Below are 23,321 nucleotides of genomic sequence, written 5' to 3' on the forward strand. Positions count from 1 at the left end.
AAAGGCATTTGTACAAATGTCAGGGTTCCTTTCAAGGTTATAAATCTACAAACGATACAGCCAAAAGTTACAACCTATATGAATGTGTGCATATTTAGGATATGTATACAAAATAATCCAGCTGCTGTCTTTAGATGTTCAGATGTTAGATTAGATTAGATTAGATTTATTGGATTTATATGCCGCCCCTCTCCGAAAACTCGGGGCGGCTCACAGCAAGACAAAAATAATACATAATGACAATCCAATACCCACCAATCCAATGACAATTTTAAGCCAAAATTCATAAAAAACAACCCCAGAGTATTAAAACAAATAAACAAAACACGCATACAATCAATCTAATACCAAAACAACATGGGCAAGGGGGAGATGTTTCAGTTCCCCCATGCCTGAGGGCAGAGGTGGGGTTTAAGAAGTTTGCGAAAGGCAAGGAGGGTGGGGGCAATCCTAATCTCAGGGGGGAGCTGGTTCCAGAGGGTCGGAGCCGCCACAGAGAAGGCTCTTCCCCTGGGTCCCGCCAGACGACATTGTTTAGTCGACGGGACCCGGAGAAGGCCAACTCTGTGGGACCGAACCGGTCGCTGGGATTCGTGCGGCAGAAGGCGGTCCCGAAGGTATTCTGGTCCGGTGCCATGAAGGGCTTTATAGGTCATAACCAACACTTTGAATTGTGACCGGAAACTGATCGGCAACCAATGCAGACTGCGGAGTGTTGGAGTGATATGGGCATACTTAGAGAAGCCCATAATTGCTCTCGCAGCTGCATTCTGCACGATCTGAAGTTTCCAAACACTTTTCAAATGACAGAACATTTCCTGAACCTCACTGAGTAAAAGAGACTGACTTTATTTTAATATGAGACAATCATAGCAATAGATAAATTGCAGGTCTTGAAAGATGGCCTCATAAATTTAGTTGTGATTCAATAGCATTGAAGAATTGAAGCCCAGGAAGCTAGCTATTCATTACAAAAGAATGTTTTCCAAATAGTTGAGACTCAAGGGAATCCAAGTTTTAAAGTAGCTCATGCTTCTTGAGATTTCTTTCATCAAAAAGGATCAAATTCCAACGAGACTCCTATGCATTTCCTATACCTGACTTATAAAGAAACCCCCAGACATGTTATCCTACTTTGTGGTAAAGCGAAGATGTACCGATAAATTTATAACCTGAAGCTAACCAGCCAATTTGCAATGTGATACTGCACATATTTTTATTTTTTCTATTGTCCTCCTATCTCAAAATGAGCCGGTCGGAGGAAAGGGAACGAACATTTTTGAATTTTATATATATTCATATATTCAAGTCTCGTAACAAAAAAACTAAATAAATCATGATCTGTTTGCTAGAAAAGCAAGGTAAGCACTGAACAAAGAATAGAGCTCCAAGCTATGAATAATAGTTTAATAAACTGACTGTGAGAAGCCATTTCTGTTCTGAACTGGGTAATACATTCACTACTAAAGCTGTTGGATAGATTAAAAAAAAGTAATGATTTCAGAAAATAATTCAATATTTTTTGCTAATTGCTTAAGAAATGCCTTGACTCCAATATTTTCCACCGCACAGAAGTGTTTTTGCAGTGTCAAGCCTTTTAAATACCCCCTCTTTTTCCTTTCCTTTCCTTTTCTTCTTTTTTTAATAGTACATGAGCATCAGTGCCTTCTGATATCTGAAATCCCTTAAAAAAAAAAGGCTAAAGGAAAGTCAAATGATGATCAAATAGTCAACCTAATAGACATAAATAATACTGGCAAGGAGATTGAAACCATCTGCCCACTTACATTTTCACAGAGCAGAAACATGCCTGGGCATCACCAAACTTTTCCATAACTTTACAGTTGTTCGTGGGTGCACTGCAGGTAATCCTCATTTAACAACTGCAACTGGGACTGGCAACTTGGTCATTCAACATAAAGTGAAAAATCACAGGTTTGCTAGTGTACCTACTGTGTTTCCCTGAAAATAAGACACTGTCTTATTAAGTCACAACTTTTGCCCCAAAAGTTGTGCTACGTCTTATTTTCGGGGGGTGTCTTATATTTCTCAAATAAGACAAATTCACAGGCAGAAAAGCTGACATCCCCAAAGAAAGTGTACCGTACGGTACAGATTACGGTACGGTACCTGTCAGTATGGCACCCACACACACAAACAACTGCACTTATATGGTACAACAGTATTCTCCCGCTATTGCAGCTTCCGGCCACCAGAGGAACTACAGTCTATGCACTGTAGTGGAAACTGTAATGGCGGTGAGACAGCAGCAGACTTTGTCTGCTGTACTGGACGGTACAAAGCGATGGAAGGGGCCAGCAGAGGATGTCACATTATTACGGTACCGCTATGAACAGCTTTGAATGGTACCGTATGTTTTCCACCGTACCGTATGCAAACTTGACTACGCCTTATTTTCGGGGGGTGCCTTATATTAGCAAATTCTGCAAAACCTCTGACAAGCCTTACTTTCGGGGTAAGTCTTATTTTCGGGGAAACAGGGTAAGATTTTACTTCAGCTTTCTTTGCTTTACAGCAGGAGTGTCAAACTTGTGGCCCGTGGGCCAGATTTGTCACATACTGGCCACACCCACACCCAGTTTAATGAAGGGGTAGGGGGAGTTGTGATATTATGATGATATGATGACATGAGTTTGACACCTCAGTGACTTTGATTTCTTTCTGCCTTGTCTCTTTATCCTGGATGGATGACCATTAAAGCAGTAGGGATTGTAAAACAGACAAAATGGACACCTTTTAGGGCACCTGTATTCGTATGCACATTACAATGCAATGGAGCCTCATTTGATATTCAGATTACTGATGAGAAAGTATATGAAATAAACCATCTGTGTTATTTCACCATTTTGAATTAGGCACCTCAAGACCTGGAAATAAATATGCATGGCAAAGACACTGAGGTAAAACAGGACTTTTAGACACAAAGCAGGCATTATTAATTTTTTACCTTGGTGAAACAAACATATGGAGCTATCAGAGATTGAAAATCCACATTAAAAATAAATTCTTCACAATAATTACCTCTCCAAAGAACCTAACATTACTTTCTACATCCAGCCATGTTTTTAAGAAGAGGAAATTGCCAGAGATTCCTAACACAGAAGGTGGGAGGTCATCTAAAATCTGATCCACTTTTGAAATGCCCAAATGAATGAGTTTTTCAAGTCAATAAAATCATCATTAAAATATAATTCCTCAGGATTTTTTGCCTCATCCAAAAAAAAACCAAAATGAAGGGGAAGGGAGGTTAGAAATAAATATTCTGTTCCTAGTTCTTAAAATGACTTTAAGAACATAAGAAGAGCCATGCTGAATGAGGCCAAAGCCCATCAAGTCCAGCATTCTGTGTCACACAGTGACCCACCAATTGTCCTTGGGGATATTGAGCAGAAAGAGAAGGCAAGACCCTCCCTTACCAGTTTGTTGCTCACTCACTCAATTTCGAGAGATCCTTCTGGAGCTCCCGACAATCAGTTTCACTCCCTGGAACAATTTAGTGTTGTCAGCAAACTTTGCTACCTCACTATTTACTTCTACATCCAGATCTTTAATAAATAAGTAAAGGTCCCAAAACTGAACTTTGGGGTACACCACTTCTCACTTCTTTCCATCCAGAGAATTGTCCATTTATTGCCACCCTTTGCGTCCTACAATTTAGCCAGTTACCAATCCAGAACAAGACCTGTCCTGTAATTCCATGGCTGAAGAGCTTTTTTAGGAGCCTTTGGTGAGGGACTTTGTCAAAAGCCTTTTGAAAGTCAAGATATACAATATCAACTGGGTCCCCTTTATCTGTTTATTTACACCCTCAAAGAATTCTAACAAGTTAGTAAGACATGATTTGCCTTTGCAGAAACCATGTTGATTTTCTTTCAGCAATGCCTGTTTTTCTATGTGCCCAGCAATTTTATCTTTAATAGTGGTTTTGATTACATTTGTGTAACTTGCAGGTTTCTCTAATGCACCATCAATACGTTATCGTCAATGAATGGCCACAAGGCAGAAGACAGACCAAGAACATTGGTTTGTGTGATAATGCAAGCTTTCTAAATCAGACAGATCAGCAAGCTGGACCAACAAAAGAACTTGCCTTGTTATCACTAGATGCCACACCTTTGCCTTGGCACTTCAAATCCTGTCGGAACACAGGCAAGCTTCTGGCATATTGTGTTTGTGTGTGCAGGAGTAAAGAATCAAATTAAAGAGGAGAGTTTATCCTGAAGGCAAGTCCATGTGCTCTGTGCGGTAAGTTTGCTCAGCATTGCATGATCAAACAACAGCAAAAGTGCTGCAGTGCAGAAAGGGCACTTTTTAATAGCACAGGAACTCTTGTTTTTTCAGCAAACAAATCACAAACAACTAAAAGGGAAGCCTACGGGAAGAGAAGAAAGGCTATCAAAATAAGTTATTCCCATCTTTGTTGCTGCTGGTCCTTTTATTTATTCTTCATTTTCAAAACCAAGCCCTTCTGGGATTCCATACCTGGGATCGCTGTGTTTTCACTGTGTGAACCCACCATTAAATCTACAGCAGCATGACCCAATGACCCCCCCCCCAAAAAAGCAGCAATAATTCAGGGAATCAGGATTGCCCTTGAACTTTATTCATCTCACTTGCCTTTGGAGAGTTGGATTCGGTGATCTTCTCCTCTTCGACAGATGCAATCACTGGCATCTTTCTAAACGGACTTGAGGAGTGAAGGCCGCGTATCTCTTCTGCATCGTGGCATCATCGGTGCTCCTGAAGCACTCATCTGCAGTGCAGAAAACACATCACTCTGCATGTGGGTGTACATGTGTTTGAAAAGCTGCAATAATGGTTTCATGAAATGGAGATTCTGGCTCAACCCACAAGTTTCAAGTTTTATTGGATTTATATGCCGCCCCTCTCCGAAAACTCGGGAAGGCTAACAGCAATCATAAACAGTATACAATAATAATCCAATACTAAAAGCGAATTAAAACCCCTTAATATACAAAACCAAACATACATACAAACATACCATGCATACAATTGTAACGGCCTAGGGGGAGAAGAAATCTTAATTCCCCCATGCCTGGCGGCAGAGGTGGGTTTTAAGTAGCTTACAAAAGGCAAGGAGGGTGGGGGCAATTCTAATCTCTGGGGGGAGTTGGTTCCAGAGGGCCGGGGCCGCCACAGAGAAGGCTCTTCCCCTGGGTCCCGCCAAGCGGCATTGTTTAGTTGACGGGACCCGGAGAAGACCCACTCTGTGGGACCTAACTGGCCACTGGGATTCGTGCGGCAGAAGGCGGTCCCTGCGGTAATCTGGTCTAGTAACAGGTGTGCAATTGCTGTGCAATAATTTTATTCAATAGGAGGTGGACTGAAGATAGATGGGGATATTGGATTTTGCACTTGTAAAATTTCTGTATGGGTTGTGATGGGGTGAAAGACTCAGCAGTTAAAGACGCTGAGCTTATCAGCTTGAGAGCTGATAGCTGGGGTAGCCGGGGTAGAAAAAGGTTCAATAATTCTCAGCATTTGGACAGAACTTTCAATAGTTATATATGGTCCCAGGAACAAAAATTAATCCGTTGAATTTGCTAAACCAAACTCTCTTAATTTGGTCCTCCAACTGCACTGAACATTAACTCCTGGACAAGATAACTGGATTATAGAGGAAAGGAAATTGGAAAATACATGACCTAAGTGACCAGACCCATTTAATGTTCTCTACTATGAATCTTAGAAGATATATAAGGAACCTGTTTCTTGTTCTGTCCTAAACAGTGCGCCAATCCTGCTATTACTTATATGATACTCTTTTCATTCTCTCTTCTTCACAGTTTTGAGTTAGAAGTTAATGAAGCATAAATTAGCTCAAATTATTTTCAAATGCAGACTTAAATCTCTAATAATGCTAGTTAAATTGCAAATGCTCTTCACAACTGTAATTGTAACTAATTGACTGAAAAGAGGAAAATATATTTTTTCATCAAGGATAAATGTTTGTGTGCCCTTGCTGTTCTATGCCTGGACTTCTTCCTTGCTGTCTTTTCAAACCTCTAAGTCTTTAATAGACATCAAAGTAACTTGTCTGTACTAAGCAAAACAATCCTTCTTTCACCTGGATTTTCTCTGTCTGCAGTACCGCAGTTAAAAATTTGTACACTTTCCCATGCGATGCAGTGCAAATCTTTTACAAGAATATGAGCCTGTTCATTTTCATCTCTCCACCTTCATCTCTCCACCTTCAACTATGTCAAATATTTTCTAGTCTGTTATTTTGTCAAAGACTACTTCAGCTTCAACCACAACAACACAAGAGCCCACAACAGATATAAACTTAATATTAACCGCTCCAAACTTGACTGTAAAAAATACAACTTTAGTAATCGAGTTGTTGAAGCGTGGAATTCACTACTGGACTCTGTAATGCCCAACACTTTACCCTTAGACTATCCACAGTTAACTTCACCAAGTTCCTAAGAGGTCAGTAAGGGGCGTACATAATTGTACCAGAGTGCCTACCGTCCCCTGTCCTATTGTCACTCCTATATTTCATATATCTTCTCTTCAATACCTATATCTTTTCCTGCTATTCTCTCATAGTTATATTTTACTCCTTTATTTTCTCCTCCATTCCCCCTTTGATACATTCTACCTGATTACTGTATATCCTCTATAACCCTCATTGTGTATTATTGTGTATTGGACAAAACAAACAAACAAATAAAAAAATTCTTGTTCTGGTGAATTAAATCATTGGATGATCTAGTTTAGAATTGGTTAAAGCTCCACTTCTGTTCTTGGAAAAATCTTACTTCCTTTTTTACGTCTGTGTCCATTTATGTATGCATTAATTTATTTTTAGATAAACAAGATGAAGAAAGGATAGTTATGCTTTAAACAGACACATAATATTTATAGTTGGAAGGTGGTGTGGTGGTGTAATGGTAGTAATAGTCAGCAGGATTTTACTCATCCAAAATGTTCCTTGCCAACAAGAACCCTTCTATCATAATGAAATTTTCTTTATTGCTCAAGATATTAAAAATCCAAAGAAAGCTAGTCTTCCATTTTCCAAGCCTCTATTGCTTCAAGAAGTAGCAATCCTTCTAAGCATTAAACACTAGCACATGAAAACATAGGTACTTTTTTTAAAAAAAATGCTGAAATTTCACAATATACCCATGAATTACCCATGAATGGTACCTTGGATTGAAAGATGGATGGGATAAGAGCAATTGAGCTGACAATTAATCCAGACAAGAATTTTAAAGATAGGCAGAAACCTCAGTCATATCTCATGCCTGAATACTAGGAACCATTCCTCCTACACTGCTCCAAAATTTCAAGTATAGCTGTTAGAAAAAGTATTCTTGCATAATGAAGGACATTTAAGATATTTAAATTTATCTAATCTCTCTAACATCTTGTGTAAATGACACCTCGATGTAAAAAATTAGAAGCTTCCATTGGTGCAAAAGGTAAATACATTATATATTACTGATGAAATAAGTAAATAAAATAAGATAAATACCGTTGCTAACTAACACGTGTTGTAATGTTTGTACTGGTTTCTAATTGTTATCTGCACCCAATTCAACTATGGAGTAAGATATAAATTACCGGGAATCTGGCTTCATCAGAGATCACAATCTCATTATAGCTACCTGATTATTAAAGATTAGAGACAAAACCTTTTGAAGACACCACAAGGAGGATGAAGGACCATTTGCTGAACACATAAGAAAAATCTTCCTTTGTGTTGCTGCCAAACAATAGATAACTTTCCTTGGAGGGGAACTGTGATTAGTCCCCAATTGCTCTACTTTAGAAAACAGTCTGTTTTCAATTTAGATTCTTTTTAATTAGAATGTTTAAAATGTGGTTTTAAAATACCTTTTAGTGGCTTTTAAATGTTACTTTAATGAGTATTATTGTTTTAAATGTTTTGTTGTGGAGATGTTGCTCTATTTGAATGCATATACATTTTTAATATTATCAGAAAAGCAATATTTTTTAAAACAAAAATGCCATATTTCTTTTTGGAGTTTCCCCCCCCCCCAAAAGAGGGTATAAATATCAGTGCATCTTATACACTGAATACAGCCATTTTTTTGCCTCCTGAATCCCCACATCCCATTTTTGCAAAGAATGGACCTGTTGTTGTTTTTTTGCAAAAATGGGGCATGCACATGGTTTGGGAGGTTTGCAGCATGCTCCTGGGGCCAGGGAGGACAAAAACCTTTTTTACAAAATTACCTCTTTGAAATTTTGGTGCATCTTATGCACTGGTACGTCTTAAAGTCCGAAAAATACAGTACTTTAAATAAAAGTAGTACATGCTTACCAGCTGGCTGTAAAGACAATGAAGATGACAGAGAAGGAATAAAGAATTACTCTAAATGATCCATCCCCAATTCAGTTGAACATACAAGAAATAAAATGATTAAAGAGCTAGATACTTAGAAAGCAGTATTGCAGGCCAACTCATTGCTCACTGCCAAGAGTTCAATCCTGACCGGGTGAAGATTGGTAAAATGAAGACCCAGATTGTTTGGGAAAAATATTCTGACTCTATAAACTGCTTAAGAGAAAGCTGTACAGCACTATGAAGCTGTATATAAGTCTAAGTGCTATTACCATATGTAGGAAAAGATGCCAATTTAACTTCTCTTCACCTCTGACATTTTGATACTTTTAAATAATTTCCATCCAATTTTTAAGGAAATTCATGTTTTATCAAAAATAAGCTAAAGAAAATATCTCTTTTCATGGGGTTCTATGGTGCACACAATTATATAAGCAAGTTGGTAAAATACAGTACTCCTAAAAATGATGTTGGGTGTAAACTTTTGATAGTAGTGAGCAGAAAAATATACCAATGTAGCAAAGGAAGATGAACTTGTGATAGTGTCTGAGTATCTACATGGATAATTTGGAGTGAGGAATGGGTATTGCATCAGTATCCCAGTGCATTAATCATAGAAACAAGGCTGGGTGGATTTGGAAGTTTAAACTCCAGGACTCAATTTCTGAAAGTTTCTTCAATTGTGGATGAATTTCACAGATTTGACACTAGATTGGAAACTTGGCAATAGACATTTCAATAGACGTATCCAATGAATGCCCAGAATATCCATTGGGTTAGAAGTTCAGGTACTCAGATCAGCCACTTTGAAATTTCTCGGGGATTTTAGACCAACTAGAGTTTTTCTGGCACTAGAGATTGATTGATTGATTGATTGATTGATTAATTATTTGTTTGTTTGCATATTTAGAGATTTTGCCACAGCAACAAGTAGCTAGAACTCTCTTAAGAATGTGCTCAGGTGTAGAACACATGCTTTAAAAAAGGTTCCAGATTCAATTTCCAGTACAGTGATACCTCGTCTTACAAACCCCTCATCATACAAACTTCGCTGGCAATGGAAGTCTGGAGGTGGGGTTTCCCAGCGAGGGGAGCCTCAGCAAAATCACAGCATCATAAAAACACGGAAGTCTGGAGGTGGGGTTTCAAGGACTTCCATGTTTTTGCGATGCTGCAATTCCCCTGCTGGAATTCCCCTGCAGCATCACAAAAACAAGGAAGTCCGGAGGTGGGGTTTCCCATGGAGCCTCAGGGGAATCCCAGCAGTGCAAAAATGGGCGCTTCGGCTGGCAAAAGGGGTGAGTTTTGGGCTTGCACGCATTAATTGCTTTTCCATTGATTCCTATGGGAAACATTGTTTCATCTTACAAACTTTTCACCTTACAAACCTCGTCCCGGAACCAATTAAGTTCGTAAGACGAGGTATCACTGTATTTCTAGGGAAGGTTAGGATTTTTTTTAATCATTTCTGAAATCCTGAAAATCTGCTAATAAAAAAAACCCCTCTGATAATACTGAGCTAAGGAGACCAATAGTTTAATTTTCTTCAAGGCTGCTTTCTGAATTAGCAAGGTTATTTTATAATAGATTTGACATTTTGCAAAAGGGATTGGTTATATACTCTTTCAAATGCCCTTGCTGGAGTTTATATTCTTACGTTTATAGCAAAGGCTCTGAAGCTGTAGACTAGTCTTTTGACAAGGTAAAGACCCAGAGGGAAGTCCAAAGGACTGGAAATAATATGCCAAAACATTCTCTTCCAAGTGTCCATTTTACTGAGATCCTGTGAATTTTGACAAGAGCAAAGCAATTCTCCATGGGGACAAGGTATAATGGGAGGAAAAAGATTTTTAAATTCCTTCTGTGCCCTGCCAACTACAAAACAGATTTCAATAATATATATATAGACACTACAAAATTAGAATAGGAGAGTCTGAAGTCTTATTTTATTTAAAGGAGAATTTAAAGAATAAAACTGCAGTTTAGATACTCTTAGCAGCCTAGTCAGAAAGGTAAATGGCTATCCACCTACATCAAAACCATCACACACACATACACACACGCGCGCACACACACACACACACACTGGATGGAAGAATTGCATGTGGCCTTAATGTAATTCTTGCTTACCAAAGATATTAAATCAAGCCCTGATCTATTTTCTAGGAATTGTTTCAAATCTACATTTTTGTTGCCTGTTAATACCCTTGAGATAATAAAACAGATAAAATTATGGGCATCCCTCGGAAGGAATTTCTTTATTCATGCCAACCCTTAAAAAAAACCCACAAGTCTATTCCTAATAGATATACTAAGCAGTGGTGGGAAAACGAGGATATACCTCCGAAAGACGCAATAATAAAAAAAATTAAATACTGCGCAGAGATGACGAAACTAACTATACTAGTTGGAAATGAAACAATGGCCTCATTTAATAACTGTTGGGATCCCTTCTACAGCTGGTTAGGAAAAAAAAGAGAATAACACGCTACAAGATTGATATGATGGATATAAACTCGACCAGTTACAAATCTGGTATATAGCCCTCTTGTATTTTATATAATAATAAGAGACCTTAGATATATACAGATAGAATATTTACTACTACCGTGTTTCCACGAAAGTAAGACAGTGTCTTACTTTCTTTTTACCCCCAAAAGCCCCACTACGTCTTACTTTCGGGGTATGTCTTACATTGGAAAAAAATTGAAAGGGTCGCGTTCCCAAAGGCATCTCCCAGAGTCCAGAAGGGCAGCCGCGGGACAGGAGCCTCATGAGCCCTTTTCCAAGTTCAACCTCAGGGCTCCAAGCGGCGTGCACGCGTGGAGCCACAGACGCGTGTTGGGGAAGCATGTGTCTGGAGGGGAGGAGCCGCTCTGCGCAGTTGGGCAGCCCCACCTGCCTGCCGGAAAGGAGGCGGGCGAAGGAGGGCGCAGCTCCGGCCGCTCGCCTCGGAGCTGGTCGGCCTCGCTGGCCGCTTGCAGCCGAGCCTCGGCAGGACTCGGTTGCTGGGACGAGCACCTTCGCTGCAAGCCGCCGCCCGCTCGGCTCGCTTCGGACCAGCGCCGTCCTTCGCTTTGCCAAGCCGGGGAAGAGGCGGTGGCGCCGCAGCGAGGCGAAGGCGAGGGGCGCGCGGGGAGCTTGGAAGTGACGTCATCGGGCTCCCCCCCCGGCAATACCCCCGTGTTTCCCTGAAAGTAAGACATATGTCTTACTTTCGGGGTACGGCTTATATTAGCCGACCCCCCTGAAACCCCCGATACGTCTTACAATCGGGGGTGTCTTACTATCGGGGAAACAGGGTATTCCCTAAAATCTCTACACTTTCATTAATTCAACACTTGCATTTATCTACTCAGATGATTAATCCGAACCATGGTAATGAGCTAATAAATTAGGAATCAGTTCTCGTTTTCAATACAGCTCCCCCAGACATTCGCCAACCCCTTTACCCTTTCTATTCTTTCTATGTTCTCTGTCTTTTCTATCTTTTCCCCTCCTCTTCTGTACCCTTTTCCCACTTACTTCCTTTCCCTCTCCTTTACAAGTTTTTAAGTTTGTAAATTGTTATATTATGCTAGGATTCAACTGTTTTCTGTTTTGATTATTCTTTTCTGTTTTGTACATTTGTATATTAAAAAAAAGAGAGATAATAAAACAGATAAAATTATGGGTATCCCTCGGAAGGAATTTCTTTATTCATGCCAACCCTTAAAAAAAAAACCAGTCTATTCCTAATAGATATACTAAGCAAACAACAAATATTCACTGCAATAAGAACTGAACCTTTATATATCTTGTGACTTATTATGGTTGGTTGCACAGTCAGCCAGATGTGTCGACTGGATTTGGTATTTTTGTCCACCTACAGCAGGGCTGCCAAACTCACAGCTTGTGGCCCGGATGTGTCTCGTTAGAGGGTTAGAGCCGGGGGTAGCACAGTGGTTAGACTGCAGGACGGCAGGCTACTTCAGCTAACTGCTAGCTGTAGTTTAGCAGTTCAAATCTCACCACTGGCTCCAGGTTGACTCAGCCTTCCATCCTTCTGAGGTGAGTAAAATGAGGACCCAGATTGTTTGGGGGCAATATGCTGATTCTGTAAATCACTTAGAGAGGGCTGTAAGAGCACTATGAAGTGGTATTTAAGTTTAAATGCTATTGCTAAATGCTATTGCTATTAACAAAGGGGTGAAAAGTCATGAAACATTGCATGACACTTATTTATTTATTCATTTGTCCAATACACAAATACATAGGAAGAAAAATAGACATGTGATAATATAAAAGAAGGTGAAAGTGAACTTAGAGGAGAGGATATATGAAAGGAAGAGAATATATAAGATAGGTGAAAGAAAGGAAAGACAATTGGACAGGGGACGAAAGGCACACCAGTGCACTTATGTATGCCCCTTACTGGCCTCTTAGGAACCTGGAGAGGTCAATCGTGGAGAGTCTAAGGGAGAAATGTTGGGGGTTAGGGGTTGACACAATTGAGTCCGGTAATGAGTTCCACGCTTCGATAACTCGATTGTTGAAATCATATTTTTTACAGTCAAGTTTGGAGCGGTTCGTATTAAGTTTGAATCTGTTGCGTGCTCTTGTGTTATTGCGGTTGAAGCTGAAGTAGTCATTGACCGGTAGGACATTGCAGCATATGATCTTGTGGGCAATACTCAAATCGTGTTTTAGGCGCCGTAGTTCTAGGCTTTCTAGGCCCAGGATTGTTAGTCTATTTTCATAGGATATTCTGTTTCGAGTGGAGGAGTGAAGGGCTCTTCTGGTGAAATATCTTTGGACATTTTCAAGGGTGTTGATGTCTGAGATGTGGCATGGGTTCCAGACAGATGAGCAGTAGTCTAGGATGGGTCTGGCAAAAGTTTTGTAGGCTCTTGTGAGTAGTGTGAGATTGCCTGAGCAGAAGCTGCGTAGGATCAGGTTAACAACTCTAGAGGCTTTTTTGGCGATATTGTTGCAGTGGGCTTTAGCACTTAGGTCATTCAATATTAGTATTCCAAGGTCTTTTACAGAATGAGGGTTAGCAGTGAGAGATTGTTTATTCAGTTCATATGTGCGGTTTGGATTCTTTTTGCCGATGTGGAGGGTAGAGCATTTGTTGGTTGATATTTGAAGTTGCCAGGTATTAGACCAGTCTGAGACTAAGTCCAAGTCTTTTTGGAGAGTGAGTGTGAGTTTGACATCCCTGACCTACAGAATCTTTCCCAAGGACCTGAGATAGGCAGCTGTTCTGGTTTAATAATATTAAATTTGTTGTTGTAGGATGCAAGCGACCTTTTGCAAAATGACTGCTGATGATTAAGATCGTTAGTAACCCACCTTAGCAATGTGTATTAACATTAAAGGCGAAGGTTATAGTTACTGGTTTACTTCCTCTTCCCCTTCAATCAGTCCCATGGGAAGAGAAAAAAATACGATGACTTACAAGTGTTTTTGCAGCTAAGAAGAATGATCACAAGTGAGGAGTCCGGTTTATTTTCTCGCCACCAAGGCTCAAATTCCAACCCTCAGCTGACAGTGTCAGGTTAAATTTAGCACACAGATTGACGGAGGCCTCCCCTTTAATGTCACTCTGACAGCTTTTTGCCTGCACTGAATGCATCATTAGAGCCATAAAAGTGAATGCGCGGGTAACAAAAGAGGCCTCTGGGACAAAGCCAGGGAATTGCAACTGTAGCAGAAGTAGAAATACACACCGACACAATATTCCTTCATTTGGTTGAAAGCTAAATTAGTGACCTTCTTAAACAGAAAGCTGTTTAAAAAAGGGATTTTTTTTAATGTCCACAACTACGACGCCTTAAACATGACCTAAGTATTGCCCACAAGATCAGATGCCGCAACGTCCTGCCTGTCAACGACTACTTCAGCTTCAACCACAACAACACAAGAGCACACAACAGATACAAGCTTAATATTATCCGCTCCAAATTGGACTGTAAAAAATACAACTTTAGTAATCAGGTTGTTGAAGCATGGAACTCATTACCAGACTCCGTAGTATCTTCCCCTAACTCCCAACATTTTACCCTTAGACTCTCCACAGTTGACCTCTCCAGATTCTTAAGAGGTCAGTAAGGGGCGTGCATAAGTGCACTAGCGTGCCTCCTGTCCCCTGTCCTATTGTCTCTCCTATATCTCATATATCGTATCTACTATTCTTCTATTCTATTCTTCTTATACTACTCTCATAATATCCTTCTATTCTCTAATTGATATATTCTATTCCTAAATTTTCTCTTCTATTCTTTCTCTAATATCTTTTACTCGAGTATAACCTCTATAACCTTCATTGTGTATTATTGTGCATTGGACAAAACAAATAAATAAATAAAAATAAAGTATCCTGCAAACTTCAGAAGTCCCTTCTGTTTTTCTGTTATTTTGTGTAGAAATATATATGTCCATTCTTAGTGATTTTTTTTATTTCATTTGTCATACAAATATAATATTATATTGTAGTATGTTTAAAATAATATAAGTATAAAGTAGAGATAGAAAGATAAAAAAGACATTAGGACAGGAATGGTAAGCACAAAAGTGCACTTATGCACACCCCTTACAGACCTCTTAGAAAAGGGGAGAGGTCTATTGTAGATAATGTAAGGTTGAAGATTTTGGGATTGGGGGAGGAAACAACAGAATCTGGTAGTAAATTCCAGGTGTTGACCACTCTATTTCTGAAATCGTATTTTCTGCAGTCTAGTTTGGAGCAATTTACATTTAGTTTGTATCTATTGCATGCTCTTGTTTTGTTGTTGTTAAAGGTGAAGTAGTCAGCAACAGGGAGTACATTGTGATGTATGATTTTATGAACAACAGTTAAATCAGTTTGGAGGCCACGTAGCTGTAAATTTTCTAAACATAGTAATTGAAGTCTGGAGGAGTAAGGTAATTTGTTGCAAGAGGAGGAGTGGAGGACTCTTCTTGCGAAGTATGTGATGTTGCAATTTACCCTCCATTTCCATCAACCACTATTTTTCCCATTTAGATAAACTATTTATTTTTTAAAAATCACTGTTTCTCCTTAGCTGAAATACAGAAACATTTACTTGCTTTGATCCCAACAGGCCTCACTTGAGGTAGCAGTACCAGGGGAGTCCAGTCTTCAGAGATTATATATTACTTAGTTTCTTGAGATACAACAAAAAGCCCATTTCCCCAGCCAGCTAATGTATCCCCTTAGAACTTCCAGGGCTGCGAACATCAGAAAGATGATTAAGAAATTGCAACAATGAATGAGAGATTATTTGCATTACTACCTCGAGCAGAGGCCGTGACAGGAACATTTATATCCTTCCCCCTTCTTTTAAAAATACACTTACTGATAGCCACGGAGGTGCCAAGGAGAAGCTGATAGGAAAATCAGGCTTGTCACAAGCACTAGTTAGGATAGCCAAGAATTTAGAAGGAATTTAGAAATGAAGTGGTAGAGACCGATAGGAAATCTGTGCTGTCTCTGGTGTAATGTTGGTTACCGAGATTCCCTAGGGATCATTTACAAGAAAGAGGCTGGGATATTCAGCATTATGGCTCCCCTGCTGAGACCTTGAACAAAATGTGGCAGTGGAAAAGAAACAGTCAAATTACTAAAACTCCTGTTTTATTTTATTTTCCATTTTAATTGGCTTATATTCCAGTAAAGCAGTTTTTTTCTTTTTTAAAATTCTAATATTAAAATTAATGTTTTATTTATTTATTTATTAGATTTGTAGGTCACCCGTCTCCGTAGACTCGGGGCAGCTAACAACAATAATAAAACAGCATATAACAAATCTAATATTTTAAAATAACTAAAAAATCCTTATTAAAAACCAAACATACACACAAACATACCATGCATAAATTGTATAGGCCTGGGGGGGAAGGAATATCTCAATTCCCCCATGCCTGATGACAGAGGTGGGTTTTAAGGAGCTTACGAAAGGCGAGGAGGGTGAGGGCAATTCTGATCTCTGGGGGGAGCTGGTTCCAGAGGGTCAGGGCCACCACAGAGAAGGCTCTTCCCCTGGGACCCGCCAGATGACATTTTTAAGTTGATGGGACCTGGAGAAGGCCAACTCTGTGGGACCTAACTGGTCGCTGGGATTCGTGTGGCAGAAGGCGGTCCCGGAGGTTTTCTGGTTCGGTGCCATGAAGGGCTTTATAGGTCATAACCAACACTTTGAATTGTGACCGGAAACTGATTGGCAACCAATGCAGACTGTTTTGAAATTTGCAATGTCGTCCAAGTCACGTTTTCCTAATTTAGTTGATTGTTGACATATATGGTGGCAACACTGAGCTAATCTTAACTGACCTCAAAATATCAAGACCACTTGGACCCAATTAGATCAGAAACCTTCAGAACTAGAAGCGAAAATTCAGCAAAATCATTTTAGGGATGACAAACTACTGTTTTATTATGGCCACGAAAACTAGATGGCCATGGACATCAGGTCACTAGGAGTAAGAATCAGCTCCCCTTACTTCCCTTCCCTTATAAGGGTGAATTCTGCAGTATTACTATAGTAGCACAGTGAGTAAAATGCAATATTGCAAGCAAACTCTACACACAGCCAAGAGTTCAATCTTAACAGGCTCAAGGTTGACTCAGCCTTACATCCTTCCAAGGACTCAGATTATTGGGGGAAATATGCTGATTTTTGTAAAGTGCTCAGAATTTTTTTTTAAATCACTATGGATAACTCTAAGCACTATTTCTATTGCTTTTACTATTACAAAACCGTACATTAAAAAAGATCAGACATCAAAGGATCAGAGCCATGGGCGAAAATGAAGCAAAATAAATTTTATTTACGGTAGCATCTCTCTGCTTTGATTCTCAACATGTGATTTTATTTTATCTGCTTGCAGGCTTTTATGATGCAAATCCCCTTACATAATAGAATAGAATGTAATGTAAACTCCTATTTAAAAAAACACAAAAAACGCCCCCCGCCTTTGTATGCAACTTTTGATATAAGATTCAGAAAAGATTAATGCTGGGCTCACAGATGGTGCCATTTGCAATGTTAAGAATCCACTTCCTATTAGCCAAGTATTGGTACAGTTCCTGAAAAACAACATTTCTCTTATGGGGTATCAGAAACACTATGGACAGGCACCACGGACAAAAACATTACTCCAGAACAGCCCAACTACCATCATCAAAGAAAAGAAATTTTTAATAGAAAGAAAAACAAAACAAAACAATACACAGTACTATCAAAGTCTGAAATAGCCAGGCAATATTGCAAGAACTAGTCAAAGGAGTTTCTTCTTTTTTTTCCCAAATTCCCAACTAGTTTTGGATAAACCGGGAACCTTTTTCAATTGCTTGGTAAGCAGCCTATGGATAAACAATGGTGGAAGCAAATCAAGCACCACTCTTTTTTTAAAAAAATGTGTTCATTTAAGACAGTGCTTCTCAACCTGGGGGGGTTAGGTATCCTTGGGGGGGTGTCGAATGACCGTTTCACAGGGGTAGCCTAAGATCACGGGAAAAAATAAATTTCCTATGGTGTTAGGAACTAAATATTCTATTCTGGCGCTTTGTAACATATTTTTACAATCCGACCAATCAGGCGTTTACAGTAGGGATGTCCTCTGACCTTCCTGCCAATCAGCTTAAAGCTCTGTTTTGGAGAATTGGACTTATGACTGGGGGTCACCACAACATGAGGAACTGTATTAAGGTGCCGCGGCATTAGAAAGATTGAGAACCACTGTAAGAGAAGCTAAGAAAAAGATTACAGCACCAAGGAATAACTCAGTGGCAGGCCACCTCTCATCCACACCCAGGAAGGTCCCCGCTCGGGCTGCTGCACACTTGTCATTGTGTGGCTGCAGCGAGTAGTTGAAGCTGCTATTCCTCCCCATGGTCCCGATTTCTAATCCTGGTCAGGACTGGAGGTAAATGTTGCCACCACTAGATGAAGACCCAGCTGGTTATGTCTATCCTGATGGTGTATATAGATATTTGACCTTTTTCTTTTTATAAGAGGCCCCCTCATAGAGTGATATACAATGCATCACAATGTTATCTATATTTAGAAACTATATTATTAACTATATGTATAATATGTACAGTGTCAGAGTGTCATTTTGTGTCATTTTGGTTGGTGGTGTGCCCCAGGATTTTGTAAATGTAAAAAATGTGCTGCAGCTCAAAACAGGTTGAAAATCACTGGACTAGAAGACCACAAAGGTCCCTTCCAACTCTGTTATTATTATTATAATAAAAAGGAACTAGGAAGAACAAAAGGAAGAACCCCTCACCATTGGACACCATTCACTTTAAAATGTTTTCAGGGAAATGAAGTTTATACTGATGATATTGTACATAATATACAATCTCTTAAGACAGATAGATTTTAAGTGTTATTGTGACCAAAATCCATTGATGTCATGCTTTCAGAAATGAAGGTATGAAATTTGAAAATTTGAAAAACAATAGTTCTGATATCAAATCAATGAACAGTAACATACGGATCAGAGATTTATTTATTTATTTATTATTTAGATTTGCATGCCGCCCCTCTCCGCAGACTCGGGGCGGCTCACAACAAGACACAACAAATCGTAACAAATCCAAATAAATTTAAATATTTAAAAAGTTTAAAAAGAACCCCAATATACTAACACACACACACACACAAACATACCATGCATAAATTGTACATGCCCGGGGGAGGTGTTTTAGTTCCCCCATGCCTGACGGCAAAGGTGGGTTTTAAGGAGTTTACGGAAGGCAGGGAGAGTAGGGGCAGTTCTAATCTCTGGGGGGAGTTGGTTCCAGAGAGTCGGGGCCGCCACAGAGAAGGCTCTTCCCCTGGGGGCCCCCAACCGACATTGTTTAGTTGACGGGACCCAGAGAAGGCCCACTCTGTGGGACCTAATCGGTCGCTGGGATTCGTGCGGCAGCAGGCGGTCTCGGAGATATTCTGGTCCAGTGCCATGAAGGGCTTTATAGGTCATAACCAACACTTTGAATTGTGACCGGAAATTGATCGGCAGCCAATGCAGACTGCGGAGTGATGGCGAAACATGATGGTTCATAGTCAGAAGCAGCGCATTTAAAAAAGTGGAACATAGAAAATCTGAAAACAAAGATATGAAACCGACAAGAAACACAAACCAGAAAAGCAACAGAACAAGTCAATAGAAACATGCAATGGAATGCAACCAATCTTTATGTGGAACAGTGAACTCAAAACAATCATGCAGAACTACGATTGTCAGATACAGAGCAAAACATAAAGGAAAAAGATTCTGAATGCATGAAAGAAACTGAATAATAATCATTGCAGGTCCTTGAAATCTACTCAAAAAATAAAGGGGAAATGCAAATAAATGTCTACAAAGAAACATTTTGAATGGGACAGAACCAAAAGTGCCAAGTGAAATTGTATGGGAACAACCATGAATGAAAATCTGGGAAGATAAACTTCTGAAAGAAATGGAAGGCAAGCTGAACAATTGGGTAATAGATTCAGGTTGAACCATCAAAACGAAAGCAACATTAAATCTGCAGTACAAACACAAGCACTAACAACAAAGGCCACAGAAGTGAAAATTAAGGGCAGGAACTGAAAATAACATTAATGTAGATTATGAAAAAAAATGACATTGTTGATTACTTAATAAACAGCTGTAAAAATTGCCCAGACAAATTGTGATGCAAGTCATGATAGTGTCTCAAAAATAGTACAATGAAATTCATTTAAAGTTGTGAATTTAATGTCCAAGTATTGGCTACAAGCATAATATTGAGGAAAAAAATAGTACAGTACTTCAGTATGATCATGTAAAATTTTTGCTGTTTGCTATAGAACACAACACATTGGAGATGACAGTGCTTAAAAGAAAAGCAAGTTTTATTTATGGATGTGAGAATGGCAAATAATAGCCAAGTAAATTAAAAGAAATTTGAAGGGACTGTGAAATATTAGAACATAATTGAAATTGTCGAATAATCTAGTGAAAGTTTTCCACATAATAATAATTATTAATAATAATAATAATAATAATAATAATAATAATAATAATAATAGCTTTGTATGCCGCCCTTCTCTGAAGACTCGGGGCGGCATACAAATCTAATAATTATTATTATTGGAGTACTAGGAGCTACAACCTACCTAAGAGCTAAAAAAATATAGAATTATTCAATGTCACAATATTCAGTTTGCTCCCCCCTCCAAAAAAATCCCAGCTTTGCTTGGAATTACCCATATAGAGTGGTACCTCTACTTAAGAACTTAATTTGTTCTGTGATCAGGTTCTTAAGTAGAAAAGATTGTAAGTAGAAGCAATTTTTCCCATAAGAGTCAATGTAAAAGCAAATAATGCGTGCAAACCCTTTAGGAAAGAAATAAAAGCTTGGAATTTGGGTGGGAGGAGGAGGAGGAGGAAGAGGAGGAAGAGGAAGAGGAGGAGGAGGACAGTTGCTGCCAAAGGAAGAAGGTAAGGTGAGGGGAATAAAAAAAATCCAAAACTTTAAGGCTTAAAAAAAAATGGCAGGAAACTGGCTGGGCCTTCGTGCCGCTCTCAAATTTCCTGGGAATTTTTTCCGGGCTCGGGTTCTTAAGTAGAAAATGGTTCTTAAGAAGAGGCAAAAAAATATTGAATACCCGGTTCCTATCTAGAAAAGTTCTTAAGTAGAGGTGTTCTTAAGTAGAGGTACCACTACTTCTGGAATAGTTTGGACTCATTCTAAACCACCAGCATTTGCTAAACTGAAGAATATACCTAAATAACTATAAATGGATTTCTTTTCTTTTTATGGCATATAATTAGCCTGATGAACTTAATGTTGGAAAGATTATGTTAAGCTAAGAAATTAGCATGATTCGCAACAAGTTTAGCTACTTATACAAAACTGCACTAGGACTGGTAGAAATTTATTTTCTGTTCCCATCACTGTTCCAACCAACTGGATGAAACAGGCACATTAGTAAATCTCTGAGTAAATGGGAAAGTGACATCTCCAAATGCATAGTCCAAGTCTCAATATCGAACCCAAGAAATCTGATATAATTAAATTGCATTCAGCCTCTGATCATTATTTTGTTTTTGAAAAGCAAAAGGATGACCATACTATTCAAAATCTTTATACTTAATACCATCCAGTTCTGGATCTATTTATATCAATGGAAAGTCAAATGCAGAACTAGACATACTTCAAAATGGAACATATATTTCAAATCAGGTTTTTATGATATTTGAACCAGAATATCTAAAAGCAATAGATACTAATAGAAATAAGTATAGAGAGAATTATTGACATAAGAGAATCTTATAGGAAAGCAACTGATTTAATAGTTATTGATTAGCTATTGATTTAATAGCTGTTGATTTAAAATCTCACCTAGAAATCCATTTAAATTGATTCATCTTATCACATGTAACAGCAGCACCTGAAATGATTGTTATGGATAAAGTTTTGGATAAAGTTTTGAACTATGAGAAGACATGACTAAAATATCTAGGGCAGGAGCCTAACTCCTGCCCATATGCCAGCAGGCACATTAGTCCAATAGAACGACATTCAATTTAGGAAAGTAAAAATGAAATACATCAGCATTGAAGGATATAAAAGCAGCAAAGGGAAGAAAAACAATCACAGAAGAAAAACAAAACCTTTTCAGCAAAGAAAGTGCAAAACTATGAAAGCAGAAATAATGCTAGACAAACAGAATTTTTTTACAGATATTGCACAAGCTTCCAAATATTATAATAATAATAATAATAATAATAATAATAATAATAATAACAACAATAACAACAATAATAATAATAATAACAACAACAACAATAATAATACATTACCAGTTCATTATGACATAGTAATGTTGTAAAACACTAGCATCGCTTGAAATTATAATTTAACAATTATAATAATTCATTATATTGGATGGTATTCATTGTTATGATAAACAGTTATTGGCTTTCACCTTGAAACAGGTATGTCAAGGACAGAAATAGACTTGTTTCTAAAAAATAATCAGTCGTGGTTTGAAATTGGAAGAACGCCTGACTCTAACTCTTTAAAAAAAAAATTCCTCAAGATATCCTAGGAGGTACAGTCTTATGAACCTAATTGGTTCCCGGGGGAGGTTCGTAAGACAAAAAGTTCGTAATACGAAACATTGTTTCCCATAGGAAACAATGTAAGATCAATTAATCCGTGCAACGAAAAAAAAACGCAAAAAAACACCGCCGCCTGGCTGTCACCTTTTAAAACAGCCGGGGGCTTCTCAGCGTCCTCCTGAACCCAAATGCCAAACCCGAACTTCTGGGTTCGGCGTTTGGGAGGCCGCCGAGAAGCCCCCCGGCTGTTTTAAAAGGTGACAGCCGGGCGGCAGGGCTTCTCGGCAGCCTCCCAAACGCCAAACCCGGAAGTTCGGGTTTGGTGTTCGGGTTCAGGAGGATGCTGAGAAGCCCCCCGGCTGCTTCAAAAAGCGACAGCCAGGCGGCGGGGCTTCTCGGCGGCGGCGGGTTCGTAAGAAGGAAAAAGTTCGTAAGAAGAGGCAAAAAATTTCTGAACCCCGGGTTCGTATCTCGGGTTGTTCGTAAGACGAGGGGTTTGTATCATGAGGTACCACTGTATTTGTATTTTGTTAGCCTATTTCCAATGACAGTTCTTGATCAAATTTATGGCCTCTTAAGGAGCTTTTCAAAATGATACCATATACCCGGAGAATAGAACAGAATACAATAGAATTCTTTATTGGCCAAGTGTGATTGGACACACAAGGAATTTGCCTTTCGTGCAAAGACATAATTCATCATTTGCATTATGCTGCCAGTGTACATAAGAAGACAAGATATATTCATCAAGAATCATAAGGTAAAACATTGAATGATGGTCGTAGGGTACAAATAAGCAATCAGGAAACAATCAGGATCAATATAAATCATAAGGATACAAGCAACAAATTAGAATCCTGCAGTCATAAGTGGG

Source organism: Erythrolamprus reginae, chromosome 6 (assembly GCF_031021105.1).
Source record: "Erythrolamprus reginae isolate rEryReg1 chromosome 6, rEryReg1.hap1, whole genome shotgun sequence".
Classification (NCBI taxonomy): Eukaryota; Metazoa; Chordata; class Lepidosauria; order Squamata; family Dipsadidae; genus Erythrolamprus; species Erythrolamprus reginae.